Here is a 15,822-nt window from a genome sequence, read left to right on the forward strand (position 1 = left end):
AGTTCTTGTCAAATAGGGAGTCCTTTTCCCTCTCCCCCAAGTATTTTATATTCTTGGGTTTATCAAACACTGGGCTCTGGACAGTTTGATTTTTTAAAAAAATAATTTGTGCTTATTTCTTCCTTTTCACTAACATACTTTTTTATTTTTTTCAAACCAATACCAAATAATTTTGATAATTACTGCTTTGAAATATAGCTGAAATGGGAAGTGTGATTCTTTCTTCATTCATATTTTCTGGTGTTATTTCCCTTGAAATTCCGGAAACGTTCTTCCAAATGAATTTTGTTATTATTTTGTCTAGCTCTACAAAGTCACAGCTGTTTGATTTGTTATAGATTTTCTTTTAACATTTCCTTTTACTTCAAAAATACTTTAAATATAAGAATCTATTGATACCCTTTGTCCAAACTCTGATCTTACTCCCCCACCCCCAATTTTTTTTTTGGCTGCTTTCTTGCATTCTTGTCAAAGTCCTTGTGGATTAAAAGTTATTTATGGGTATTTTTTAAAATTACCATTTGTGTTGCCTTTCAGGATTTGATGTTTAATCTTGTTTTTTGTTTCTTCTGTTTATAGAAAGGATGAGCCTTTCTGTCATCAGAAAATGATTTGTCCTAGAAACAAAGAGACTTCTTTGAACACATTTCATTACTTTTAGGCGATTGGAATATCTTTGATTTGTCAGGAATTTTCTTGATGTTTCTTCCTTTATATCAACCATGTCAGGATTTCATAAAGTTTAAATTAAATTAGTTTTTAGCAGTTCTACTGGGGTTACCTAGGAACCCTGCTCAATATGAAATGGACCACCACCAAAGCCACCGAGATCCTCAAAACAATTCTGATTGTGACACAGCTCTGCTGGGCTGAACATATGTGGGAAATGGATAACAGCAGGATACTCAAAAAGCTTTTAAAGCACAGCTTCAGAAAAAAAAAAACCACACACACAATATGTGCTGCCCGGCAACAGTGGCAGCTGAGTAGGCTTGGTATATACAGCAAGCAGGAACGGCTTTCTTTGAGTCAGAGCAATACCTCCCAGAGCAACAGGATCTGCAAATAGTAGCTGCAGCCACCAATGTAAGCACCATCATTGGTTTATCCAACACAGGCAGGACTTTTGGTTGCTAAATCCCTTTGAAAGAGCTGTGTCTGAATGTGCAGACAGACAGATGATACTCCTAACAGTTAAGAGCATGTTTCTGAATAGTAGTAGAAGATGGAATTAACAACTCCATTAACAATTCTCATTTTTTGTCATTCACCTGCTCACATATAAAGATCAGTGGAGATCCCTTATTCCATCATTAGCAAAACACAAGTCAATTCAGTTCTAGATTTGAGAGTGAGAGTTAGTGCTTACTTTAGCTTCTATGTCTAGCTGGTCCTAGACCAGAAATGTCAGGCATTCTGCCAGCAACACTTCTGAGAAATATTTAATAAAATAAATAAAAATACAATAGAACATAGGTAATATTAATATGGGACAGCTAGTGGATACAGCACTGGGCTTGGAATCAGGAAGACAGCTTTCTGAGTTCAAATCTGGCCTCACACACTAGTTATATTACCCTGGGCAAGTCACCTAACCCTGTTTGCCTCAGTTTCCTCACCTGTCAAATTAGCCGGAGAAGGAAATGGCAAACCACTCTAGTATCTTTGCTAAGAAAACCTCCAGATGGGGTCATGAACAGTTGGACATAACTGAAATGACCAAAGAGCAACAACAAAATGTTAATACACAGTTTTCCAAGCCAATACAAAGACCACAAGGCTACTTAATGTATGGTTTAGTGACCTTCCTTTTTATTTGAGTTTGACAACTCCCTTCCCCTGGCTATCTAACCCTGAAACATTATCCCTCTAGCAGAGGGCAGGGTCATCTCACTTTTACATAGAAATACCCTGCGCCTGGCCTTTGGTAGGTACTTAATAAATATTTGTTATTTGATTGAATTGAATTCAGGCTCTGTGCCTAGTGTGGTAGCATGAATAGGGTTGAAGTTAGGAAAACCATGGTTCTTACTCCACCTCTAATGCTTACTAGCTATATGACCCGGGGCAAACTCTCTGAGAGGAAAATGAGGAACGATAAAATGTGAAATAGCCATAGTACTTATCTCATAAGGTTGTAATGAGATTCAAATGAGAGAACGAACACAAAACACTCTGCAAACTTTAAAGCTATGTGTATATATATAATATATATATATACGTGCACACGCACATATGTATGCACACACGTATACGTCAACTTCATTGCTATTATTACAAAGATTAAAAGAACATGCTCTGCCCTCAGGTACAGACCCTAAGGCCATCTCTTTATTAACAAAAGAAAAGATGTTGCCTTCTGAAACTGGCAATTCCATGGCCTGAATAAATATGGAAATCTTAAAGGTAAAACTTAAAGGCTTGCAGAAAGTTGGAAGCATGTGGCTTTCCTAAGTGTGTGACTGCCTGGCATCAGTAAGTCCTTACAATTTGTTCACACCTATTCTAAAGGAATAGCAAAAGAAACAAAGATCCCAGAATAGACTTCTCAGGGATGCCTAGAAATACCCCCCCCATGACTTGCCAGAAGATTTGATAGTTAATGTTCAGTTTTAGACAGTTAACCCAGAAGGTTAAGGAACAGAGGAAATGATTCCAGTGGAAGTCTTGTGGGCCATTCAAACCATACTCTGTCTACCACAGAGCAGCCAAAACTAAATCCATAATTAAAGTGACCATGTCAAGGTTATTATAAACTTAGAATGCCATTTAATCATAATAGCTAATAACTAACATCTCTATGTTAGCTAGGTAGCTAAGCGGATCAGTGCGTAGAGCATCTGGAATCTGGAAGACCTGAGTTCAAATGAGGCCTCAGACACTAGCTGTGTGACCCTGGACAAGTCACCTAATCTCTGTTTGCCTTAATCTCCTAGAGAAGAAAATGACAAAACCCTCCTTTGTCTTTGACAAGAAAACTCTAAAATCAGTGTGGCCCACGGGGCCACTGAGAATTGGACGTAACTGAACAATAGTAACATTTATATAATGCCTATTATGTGCCAGGGACTATGCTAAGCTTTGTAATTATTATCTCATTTGATTGGTATAGCAACCCAAGAAGGTAGTCATTATTATTATCTCCATTTTACAGAGAGGTAAACTGAGCCAGATAGCAGTTAAATGACTTACTTGGGCTTATCCACAAATCTGTTAGAGATATCAAAAGGTTCTACTATATAAATAACTATGTATATATATATATATATATATATATATACACATATATATACATATATGTATATCATTATATAGGTGTATATATATTTACACGTGTGTGTTAATGTGTTTGCCTCAGATACTAGGTGTGTGACCTTAGGCAAATCACTTCACTTCTGTTTGTTTAGTTTCTTCAACTATAAAATGTCAATAATAATTGCGCCTACCTTCCAAGATGGTTGTGAGGATCAAATAAGATTGTATTTGTAAAGCACTTAACATAGTGCCTAGCATGTATAGGTGCTATAGAAATACTAATCTAGGCATGTGTATGTGTGTGCATATCCATACACACATATATACATACATGCATATACACATACATGCCTTTGATTAGTTCATTTTTTAATTAACTAATGTTTATCTAAACACTAACATTTGCCTTTGAAAAATCTTTCTGAAATGGATTAGTCCATTTTCTTGCAGTCATAAGCTCGATAGAGGGATCATGATAGAATTGATTTGTTGTATTGTTTGGTGACTGAGTATCTGACATGATCCTAGATCGTTGTGCCTCATTAGTTGTGGATGTAGTTCAGCGGTCAATAAACTATGGCCAGGGAACTGAATGGTCTTACAGCAGGCTGGATTTGGCCCTTGGGTAATGGTTTGCTTACCTCTGATGTAGATAGTAGGGATCTCAATGATAAACCCTGAGAGGTGCGGTGGACTTTAGAATTCATGTAATTCACACATACTGCCCACCCTCCCCCCTAACCTCCTCCATTTCACAGATGACGCAATTAAAGGATACACGACCAATGACTGGAAGAGCTGAAACTAGAAGAAATGTACTTGAGAAATTCCTATCTTGAGTACGTCCCCAATTACAGCTTATTTCCTTTCAGTTTCTTCCTTTTTCCAGAAAAATAGAGTGCTACTTACTTTCAGAAAACATATTCCTTTTCCCTGAGTTTCCATTAACCAAGCTTTTCAAGTATTTTTCTAGAATTTGGGGGCATTTTATTTGGAGATGCTCTTATATCATAGGTAAGGATATCAATGGCTATGCTCAATTACTGCAGAGAATTTTTTAAAATTCAAACCATGTTTTGATGACCTGGTCAAAGCCTTTCAAAATGGGAGGGGTGTCAAAATGATGGTATTTTTAAAGTGCTTATTGAAATACCAGGTTATTGTTTTATGAATGTGCTAGTTAGGTAATAAGCCAAAGCACTCAGGAGACTTTCTCTTGCCTGGGCCAGATGCATGAAATTCAATATGTTGTCACTGAACTATTATAAGTTCACTCTTTCCAATGCATGTCATTCAATCTCATCTATTTTTCAACAGTTTAATTGTCTACAACCAGCTTTGTGTGGTTCCATTCAATTCATGCTGCTTCAAAAAAGCCCCAAACATTTTCTTTCCTCTAAAAAAAACATGTGTTTCATCCCCCCTTCCCCAATAAAGTATATCCACTGGACATTTTAAAAACACCAACATTTCCTAAATATTACATGATCATGAGAAAGAATTGACCTGATTACAGATGTATCAGATGAAAAATAAAAGTTTATCTTATTTCTAGTAACCAAATGGCAAGATTTTGGATCAACTCCCCCTTGCGGAATACCTTTATCTACTCTTTATATATCTTGTATATACCTAACTAGGGCAGTTAGTCGGCACAGTGGATAGAGCACCGATCCTGGCAGAGTCAGGAAGACCTGAGTTCAAATTTGTCCTCAGACACTTCCTAGCTGTGTGACTCTGGTAAGTCATTTAACCTCTGTTTGTCTCAATTTCTTCAACTGTAAAATGAAGATGAAGATAATAGCGCCTCCCAGCTTCTCTGTGAGGATTAGGTGAGGTAATATTTGTAAAGTGTTAGCACCGTACCTGACACATAGTTGTCATTTTTCAGTCATGTCCAACTCTTTGTGACCCCATTTGGGGTTTTCATTACAAAGATCTTGCAGTGGTTTGCTATTTCCTTCTCTAATGGCAGAGGTTAAGTGACTTGCCTAGGGTCACAGAGCTAGTGAGAGTCTGAGGCTGAGTTTGAATTCAGGTCTTCCTGATTCCAGGCTCAGCTCTCTATCCACTGAGCCACCTAGCTGCTTCAAATATGTAGTAGGTGCTATCTAAATGCTAGCTATTATTATTTGACCTATTTCTGCAAGAGTTCTCTTCATCTGCCTTTAGATTTGACAGTGTTGTCATATACATAGCTTGTAATTTATATAGGGCCTCTCAGTTTAAAAAGAAGCATTTAAGTTATCTGCATTGTGGGTATTGCTCACCCAGAAAAAGAGACCATCTCTCTCTCTCTTTTGTCGATATCACTAGGGATATCCATAGTACATATTCACACTTCTGCACAGATGCAGCTGACAGACAAGCATATCTCAGAGCTGAATACTCAGTATCTTCCAGAAGTTCCTAGTATTTGAATGACAACTAATGTGAATAACATCTGTGTATGTGAAAACTGCAGAACCTCTTATCACTATTTTTGAAATGGACATGCTGCGAATCACAAATTATATGCCACAGCAGTTCAGCAAATTTTTTTTTTGCCAAAAATATAGTCAATAAGCTTTCTTTGCATGCAATTAGAAAACATATAGCATCAACTATTCTAGCCAATATGTCAGATAGGGTCAGATCATAGCTCTGAGTATTATGTATCTTAAAGAAAAAGGCAAACAAACGTTTGGTGGAAGAGTTGGGGACAAAAGCTGCCTCATATTCGGGTCACTGGCTCCTGCTGGGATTGCGCTTATGTTAATTCTACTGGAGCAGGTTCTGAGTTAGGTCTTTTTTTCTTTTTCATTTCCTGATGGTGCCTGTTAGACACAGGCACACAGTTCCTAGGCAGGTCAGGTTTCTGGTTGAGAGCACAGACCATCACAGTAGCCAAGACCCTAAAGCCACACCTAACAGAGGTTGGAGAAGGAAGGTCAAACATAGGAACCTGCTACTGAAGCCATTAGATCAGGAAACAGAAAGAGCTGGAGCAAAGTGAGACAGAGCCCATATGAGGGAAGACATAGAATGATCTCCATTCAATTGTGTGGCCAGGAATCCCCAGGTTTCCAAATTCTAAATTTTGGTTCTAAGCAGGAGATTAAATCTAGGGATCTTGATTACTGGGTACATGTAAAATGACATCCTAGCCACAGAGAAGGTCAATCTATTTTTTTTTGAGGCAATTGAGGTTAAGTGACTTACACAGGGTCACACAGCTAGTAAGTATCTAAGGCCAGATTTGAACTCTGGTCCTCTTGACTCTAGAGCCGGTGCTATCTTACTGCCCCAGGTCAATTTATTTCTGGACTCATCAAATGGCAGAGCTGAAAAGGAACATTTCAGTCATCTAGTCTAGCTCTTTCATTCCATAGACATGGAAAATGGGACCCAGAAGAAGCAATAGGAAGCATAAATATAGATATTCACATGCCTTGGCAGTTCTGTTCCTCGGACTCCTTTATCTAGGTTGGGGGTTTCCAATGTGAGATATGGTCACACACACACACACATCCCCCTCCCCGAGCTATGAAAAGCTTGTGAAGAGGATGCAAGTAATATTTGGTAAAGAACTATATTATCCTATTGAAATTCATTTATTTTAATTTTTTAGGTACTTATACATAGTTAACTCTAGAATTTATAGTGTTTTATATTAAATAAATGGCATAGGAAGATTTGCTGAAGCCCAAGGGGTATGGAGACTGAACAAGGTTGAGACCCCTCTCCCGCCCTCCCCCCCCAATCTAGGTTCTGGCTTTGTAACAAGAGATATTGGTGAAAAATGAAGTTCTGGGTCTTGATGTCTCATCACGTTCTGCCTTGTTGGAAAGTCAAAGCTTTGGGGTACATAATAATAATGAAAAGTCACATTTTATAATGCTTTATGATTAACAAAGACCTTAATTCCTTCATGTAGGTAATTTAAGTATGACTATCCCCATTTTATGGATAAAGCCACTTTGGCTCATAGAATACTTTCTCAAAGTTGCAGGGCTAATATGGGGTAGACCCAAATCTAGAACCCAGGTCTTTTGACTATAGGCCTGGTACTTATTCTACTACACCACACTCTTTTTTTTTTATTAATTTATTTTGAATTATCAACGATCACTTCCATAAGCTTTTGAGTTTTAAATTTTTCTCCCCCTCCTTCCCCATCTCCCTACCCAAGATGGCACACAATCTGATAGAAGCTTTACATATACATTCCTATTAAACATACTTTCACATTAGTGACATTGTAAGTAAGAATTAGAAGCAATAGGAGGAACCACCAGAAAGAGGAAACAAAACACAACAGAAGAAAAAAAATAGCAACTAGTATTCTTCGATCTGCATTCAAATTTCATAGTTCTTTCTTCTTTGTGAATAGCATTTTCCATCATGAGGCCTTTGGAGATGTCTTAGATCCTTGTATTGCTGGGAATTAAGTTAATCAATATTAGTCATCGCACAATGTGGCTGTTATTGTGTACAACGTTCTCTTGGTTCTGCTCACTTCACTCAGCATCAGACCATACAAGTCTTTCAGGTTCATCGTTTTTTATAGCACAATAATATTCCATTACATTCATATACCACAATTTGCTCAGCCATTCCCCAATAGATGAGCATCCTCTCAATTTCCAATTCTCTGCCACCACAAAAAGAGCTGCTATGAATATTTTTGTACAGGTGGATCATTTTCCCATTTTTATGATCTCTGTGGGATACAGCCCTAGAAATGGTATTGCTGGGTCATAGGGTATGCACATTTTTATAGCCTTTTGGGCATAGTTCCAAATTGCTCTCCCAAACGGTTGGATCATTTCACAACTCCACCAGTAATGCATTCGTGTTCCAATTTTCCCACATCTTCTCCAACACTTTTCATTGTCTTGTTTTGTCATGTTAGCCAATCTGACAGGTGTGATGTGGCACCTCAGAGTTCTTTTGATTTGCATTTCTCTAATCAACAGTGATTTAGAGCATTTTTTCATATGATTATAGATGGCTTTAATTTCTTCATCTGAGAATATATCACACTCTTTATAAGGCACAAGAGATTCAGAGACTGAGTAGATTCGACCATCCTTATGACAGAGTCTCTCCAAAATGGGGAGCAGAAGGTCTATGAAGAGGGTTATACAAGTACACTGGGAGTGTACTTGTACACTCTATATACTCTGTATACAGTGTACACGCTGGAGCACTCCCCGTGGAGTTGGTCGTGTGCTGTGGACCCTTGCCAAAGGACACACACTCTGACTGGCCTGGTGCCAGGAAATATGGGGTTACATTAGCCACTGAGCATCACGGGAGAGAGACTCGTAGGGGGACCTCTATACACACCTCCAACCTCCATACCTCACAGTGTTATTCTCTAAGACTAAGAATTGCAAAGTAAGTGCCTACTGGCATTGATAAAGGTAGTTTCCTGGGCAGGAGTTCCCTATACTAATGAATTCCCAGGTCTGGTTCAGATCATAGTAATCACACATTTGGACAGAGAGCTTTCTGGGTAACAGAACCCTTTCAGGGAAGGATAAAGGCTGTGTTTGTATGGAGTATCAGGGGAATTTTGTCCTGAATGGGTTACTGTCTTCTGTTGGGATTCAGGGAAACCAGCAGGACTTGTACTGTTTGGGGACCTTTCAGGTGGCAGTTCATTTGTAGAATGTCTTGACATCCTGGCCCAGAAAGCATCCGGATGATGGCCTATCATTAATCTCTCCTTTTATATTCAGCAGAAGCTCATACCTGTCACAACACGCAAAGAGCAGTCCTGACGGTGGGGAGTGCAGAGTGCGTGGAGGGTAGTACCACAGAAGAATAGAATTTGGAGTGGGGGAGTATCTGCAGAGGTCAACTAGTCCAACCCCCAAGCTGCAAGCAAATCCCCATTACAAGAAATGTGAGCTAAGTTTGGAAAGGTACTGTGGTGTCCCTCGAATGCCAGGCAGAGAATTTTGAAAGTGGTGTTGATGGTAATATTTTGTAATGGGTTAAGGAACCAAACGACTGGTTGGTAGGGCATAGAGTGACTGGTGGGAAGGAGAAGGGCACATGCCCGGCTGTGGTGGTCCTGCATCCCAAGGGGTGTCCTGCCCTTTGGGCAATGTTTTGGGCTTTGCTGGGATTCATGGAATTAAAGAATCCCCAAACTAGAAATGACCTCAGAAGTCAGCTAGTCTAACCGAACCAGAACGAAAGCCTCCCTTTGCAACACGCCCAGCGAGTGGTCATCCAGCTGTTGCTTAAAGGACCCTCCCCACCCCCCCAGCCCCTGGCAGCTACTTGATAATTACTAGTTATTAATTAAGTAATTACCAGCAAATTCCAATAACTCAAAAGAAATGTGTGACGTGCAAATTTAGAGCCATCTCCATTCCCAATGTTCACGTGGACTATTTGTACCTGACCTGCGGCAGAGCCTTCTGAGCTCCTAGTGGTCTGATCAGCCACAGTCAGACACACTGTATGTACCTTGACCCCAACATAGTGATGACATTTCCGTCCTCCTTGAGAATGAAAAACAACCACCAAAGACCCCCAGTGAGTAAAAACAACAACAACAACAACAGTTTTGAAAGCTGTGAGAACTCTAATCAATGCCATGATTCCAAAAGATTAATGAAAAAAAAACATGCTACTCACAGCCTGACAAGGAGGTTGTAGACTCAGGATGCCCAAGGAGACATATATAGGCTGTCCCAAAAGTCTTGGTGCAGTTTAAGCTACATGGGCAATATCAAAATTAGTTTTGCTTAACGAGGCATGTTTATTACAGGTTTTGGTTTTTTTTTCTATTTCAATGGGATAGGGAAGATAAGGTGAAAGAAAGAAAAAACATTTTTAATTAAAAAATAAAATTTAATTTTTTTTAAAAAGTCTCCAATGAGGGAGAACCCATCCTCCCTCCCCCACTACCCCCTACCCCAAGGCAGCCTATTCCCCTTTGAATAGCTATACCACTTGTTAGGAAAATTCCTTATATGAAACATAAATCCACCATTTTTGCAACTTCCATCCTAGTTTTGTCCTCTGGAGCCTAGAAGAGCAAATGCATTTTTTCTTCCACTGAATAAATCTATTTTCCTTTCTTGTAAACCTGAATATAACAAGTCTTAGTGGTTTATAGAAGATCATATTTTGAGCTAGAAGCCACCATAGAGAACAACCAGTCTAACCCTTTTATTTTTCAGATGAGGAAACTGAGGACCAGAGAGGTTAAATAACTTGTCCAGGGTCACCCAGCTAATAAGAATCGGATGCAGGATTCCAGTCCTGGAAGACAGCTATTTCTCCCTAAGTTTTACTTAGTATTAATACAAACAGCTGCTTCCGCCAGTCATCGATGGTGTGAATGATCTTGAAGGCCCCTCATCCTTCTGGTGAAAGGAACCCAGTAAGGCCTGCCACATTTGTGTGCCTCTCCCCCAAATGTCTCTTTTAAAAAATTTTTAAAACTTTTTATTAATTTATTTTGATTTATCAATAATCACTTCCATATGCTTTTGAGTTTAAAATTTTTATCCCCCTTCCTCCCTACCACCCTCCCCAAGACGGAGCACAATCTGATATAGGCTATACATTTACATTCCTATTAAACATATTTTCATGTTAGTGATGTTGTAAGTAAAAATTAAAACCAATAGGAGGAACCATCAGAAAGAGGAAACAAAACTCAACAGAAGAGGAAAAGAATAGCAACTCAACTTCCATAGTTCTTTCTTTGGATGCCGATAGCATTTTCCATCACGAGGCCTCTGGAGATGTCTTAGATCCTTGTATTGCTGGGAAGGGTTAAGTTTATCCATATTAGACATCGCACAACGTGGCTGTTATTGTGTGCGAAGTCCTCTTGGTTCTGCTCATTTCACTCAGCATCAGACCATACAAGTCTTTGTAGGTTTTTCTGAGGTCTGACTGTTCATCATTTCTTATAGTACAATAGTATTCCATTACATTCATACACCACCACTTGCTCAGCCATCCCCCAATTGATGGGCATCCTCTCAATTTCCAATTCTTTGGCACCACAGAAAGAGCTGCTATGAATATTTTTGTACATGTGGGTCCTTTTCCCATTTGTTTGATCTCTTTGGGATATAGTGCTAGAAGTGCTATTGCTGGGTCAAAGGGTCAAATGTCTCTTGCATCTTTAATTACTTGTCTAACTGCTTTGAGGACCGGGCTCAAGTAGCATCCCAAGGCTTACAAGGTCACTTCTATTCTTGGGAGGGTGTCAACAATGTGGGCCAGGAATTTTCATTCTAGGTGTCATTTGAATGTTTTCATTTCCAACCCCCCCTTTCCAGCTCCCCTTTATATCTCACCTTCCCCCATTAGAATGGAGCCTCCTTGAGGACAGAGCCTATCTTGTTTAATTATGTTAGTATCCCCACTGCTTAGCATAAAGCACTTAATAAATGCTTTATCATTTATTCATTCTTTCTTTTACATGTAGATCTGGGGTAAAGTTCATGTAGGAAGTTTTCATCATCATCTACAAATAAGGGTAAAAGTTCACCATAATTCAAATCCAGGAAGTGCTACAATAGGAAACTAATAAAACTGGCTGAATTAAAGAATTTGCACTTATTTGAAATGTCATTTCCCATTGATATTTCCCTTCCAGCTGCCTTGATATTAATGTAAGAGTAATTTATGGCTCCACATTCCACCCACAACAGCTGCCCACTGGCAACAGAGGATTTGGCTAAAGAATCATCACTAGGTCTTATCCTTTGGGATCAATCTGATTAAATATCAATTACATATATTTGCATAATTTTAATTGTATTTCATTTTATGACATGGACTATAGAAATAAATCAATATTAATAGAGCTTGGAAATTGTCATTTTGGGCTCAGGTGAGTGCAGGAGAAGCCAGGCCCAATGCTGATCCTTTGGAATCAGATTACCAGGCTTAAAGAATTGCTTAGCCCATGGGTTTTGAGGGAGTGAAAGATTCTCTGCAGTTTGAGAGCCTTTCTGTGAGATTCAAGAGTATTCCTTCTCCTTATATTTCCCCACAGTCCCTCTTTCCCCTCTATTTGAGTATTGTAGGAAATTGAAGAAATCTAATAAACTGGGTTTCTCTGCTGTAATGTTATTAGGTTGATTTAGGACCAGAGGATTTAGAACTTGAAGATCCCCTCATTTTACTTATTGGAAAATTGAGATCTAGGGAAGTTAAGGGATTTGCCACAAGGCTGTAAAAATGGAAGCCAGCAGTTTTTTAAACTCCAAATCCATGACATAGATGAGTGACTTCAGGTTTTAATGTGCATCTTGTATATGTTCTGCCTTTCGTATGTACTGACTGTGTGAGCCTGGGTAAATCTCAGAGACTTAGGCAAGTTACAAAAATGGTGCCAACTGAACTCACCGGTAGAGGGACTTACCTCAGCTAGGAGTTCCTTTATAACAATGAAATCTCAGCTCCAGTTCCCGTTGAATGGGATGTCCCAGTGAAGACTTCTCAGTGTAATTAAAGTAATGAGTTCAGAAGGTAGTGTGAGAAATGAACTCTCAGAAGTGAAGGCTCCTCAAAGGGTCAAATAATTCTTGATTATTACTTTCAAAATCCTCCCCCACTTAAACCCTGTTTTTAAGTACTTAACAGAAAGAATAAGCCCTGCCCCACCCCCAACCTGAGCTTCCGGCCTCTTTCCTTGTCTTTGAATTTCGGGCCTAGAATGTAAGCCCACCCCCAGTTAAGGGGGTAAGAGATAGTGGTGGGTAGAAACTTGTTTGCATGGTGGGAGGAGATTTGCTTTCATAAGGCGGCCCCTGTTACTCAGTCTCTGTCTCTCTCTCTCTCTGTCTCTCTCTCTCTGTCTCTCTCTCTCTCTGTCTCTCTCTCTCTGTCTCTCTCTCTCTCTGTCTCTCTCTCTCTGTCTCTCTCTCTCTGTCTCTCTCTCTCTCTCTCTCTCTCTCTCTCTCTCTTCTCTCTCTCTCTCTCTCTCTCTCCACGTATATGGAAGGAGCAGACAGCCATCTCGCGAGATTGTAAAAAAGTAACCTTTACTTTCCACCATGAGGTCTCTGAGTTTAATTTGGGTTGGGGTCGCTGTCCCACACACAGTTCCTACTGCCCCCTCCCTAAATTAGTACTGAGACCTCCAGGTACTGACATGACAGGTAATGGTGGTACCAGGGTCGCCTGGGCATGTACTGATCCTGCTCTAGGGACTGGGAACCAGCAGTGATTGAAGAAAAGATTCAGGGTAGACTTACAGCTAGCTCCATCCATCTGGGAAAAAGTCAATAGTGTACTAGCGTATCTAGCATGGCAAGTTTTATATCAAAACAAAACAAGACAAAGCCAACATGTTTACCTCAAGAAGAATTTGGTTTTGTACTGTGAGTTTTGGGCACGCAGGGGTTGCATCATGTAGGGGTACATGGTTGCTGTTTGTCCTTTTTTGAAGAGGACCACTGATGTCATGGGCAATGTCCTGACTTTGCAGTGAATTGGATTTAAGTGAGCTGGAGCTGCATAAGGTCATTGGCCATACTCTTTCTTCCACAGTCATCGTAGTCCACTGGCAAGACAGAAGTCAGGGTGATTGACCATGGCCCGGGATGCAGAGGATGACTTTGGCTTCTTTTTTTTTTTTTTAAGATTTACAATTCATTTAGCCTTTGGTCAAATGACCTTAAGATATTTTACAAACATGATGTGGTATCAAACAGTAATATTGTTGTTTACAATGATAGAGTTAAATGATTGTTAGAAATAGAACCTTTTATGTTCATTTTGGGTCTAACAAGTCCTTGGCTATTATGAAAGGCACACAGAAAAAAATCTGTCAGCAAAATACAGATTACATGTTAACTTCAGCTACTTTTCTTGCTTAGCAAAGCATAGAGTAAACCAAAGAGTGTGAATGAGTCAGTGCAAGCAATCACCATAAACAACTCATATTTAACATGACCTTGGCTTCTTCAATGTCTGACCAAGCCCTAAGCACTCTAAAAGCTGTAGCACGCAGATTGAGGGAAAGCCTCAAATCTGTCAGTGAGTTAGAAGGATGCCTACCCCGAGCACTGGAAGAACTCTCCCCTTCCACCTCTGCAGAATGGGTGGATGAGAACAATTCCTTCCAAAGGGATACATTAGCCCCCAACCCCTCCAAATACCTGTAAAACTGGCTCTAAACAAATTCTAGAGCAGCAGAACCCACAAAAAGACAGAGGACAGAGTGAAAGCAAAGGGATACATTGTACACTGACTTTGGAGTCAGAGAATCAAGACACTCTCTCTCTAACTCGTACTTGTGTGCGGACTGTGTCCTGGAATCAGCTCAGATGGGCTGGAAAGAGCCGCTTGTTAAATCTCCACAGTGAGTATTAACACTTTAGAAATCAGTAAATGCTGCACACGGGGACTTGATTTGTTTTGCTAATTGTCTAGACTTAAGAAAGGAATGGAGAAAATGTTAATGCAGATTCAATTTAAAAGCTTGTCATCAGTACATTTTTAAAGGGGAGAGACAGTTGTTAAACAGTTATCAGCATACCTTTGCATGTGTGTGACTTTTGGCAATTTATTTAACTTCCCTGGGCCTCCACTTACTCATTTGTAAAATGGACATTCAGGGGTGGGGATCCCAAGAGCTCGAGGCTACATGTGGCCCTGTAGGTCCTCATGTGCAGCTCTTTGACTGAATCCAAACTTCACAGAACAAATCCTTTTATTAAGGGGAAGGGGACTTATTCTGTGAAATCTGGATTCAAAGGGGATTTGGTCTGTGAAGTTTGGATTCAGTCAAAGGGCCACACTTGAGGACCCAGAGGGCCTGGAGGCCACCAGTTCCCCATACTTGGAGACGGCATCTGAGAAAAGCTTCCGGCTTCTGTTCTATCATCCTTTACAGAGAAAGATGCTTCTATGTTATTGGTGCTTTTATGTCTCCTTTCTCTCTAAGACAGCTACACCTTTTCTTTCACGGACTGAGAAGGAATGGGTGAGATCTTGGTAATATGTCAAATGAATTTAAACTTGTCATGTCTGGGTATAACGGGGAAACCCTTCTGGTCTATTTTAACTTGTTTTATAATAATTTGTGTACACGTTTTATCTCCCTCTACTAGATTATAAACTATATGAGCTTAGCTCAGTGGCTGGCACATAGGTAATTAATAAATGCTTATTTATTGATATGATTAAATAGGTGTCAAATCTACATTGGTAGAGTGCGTTTTCTCACTGGTGGTTCCCAACACCAATGGAATCACATGTTCAGACTTTTTTAAGCCCCTGTACATGCATACATACATACATATATATATTATATAAAATATATATATTTAAATATAAATTATAAATATAGTAATACATTACTCAATAAATTTTATATAGGTGCGTAGATATAAAATCCATGAAAGGTATGTGGAGAAAGAGGAACACGTTCCCAGGGAACTCTGGGAAGCCAGAGCTCCCCATGGAACCCTGAATATATACAAACAAAAGAACCCTATACTAAATTTCCCCTGAATCCCTAGACTTGGGCACAGGTTGATGAGTTTCTGAACAGGAGGCACTTCGCTAGTAAATGACACATTTGGCGGCTTG

Source organism: Phascolarctos cinereus, unplaced genomic scaffold (genome assembly GCF_003287225.1).
Source record: "Phascolarctos cinereus isolate Bilbo 61053 unplaced genomic scaffold, phaCin_HiC Scaffold_7;HRSCAF=346, whole genome shotgun sequence".
Taxonomy (NCBI): domain Eukaryota; kingdom Metazoa; phylum Chordata; class Mammalia; order Diprotodontia; family Phascolarctidae; genus Phascolarctos; species Phascolarctos cinereus.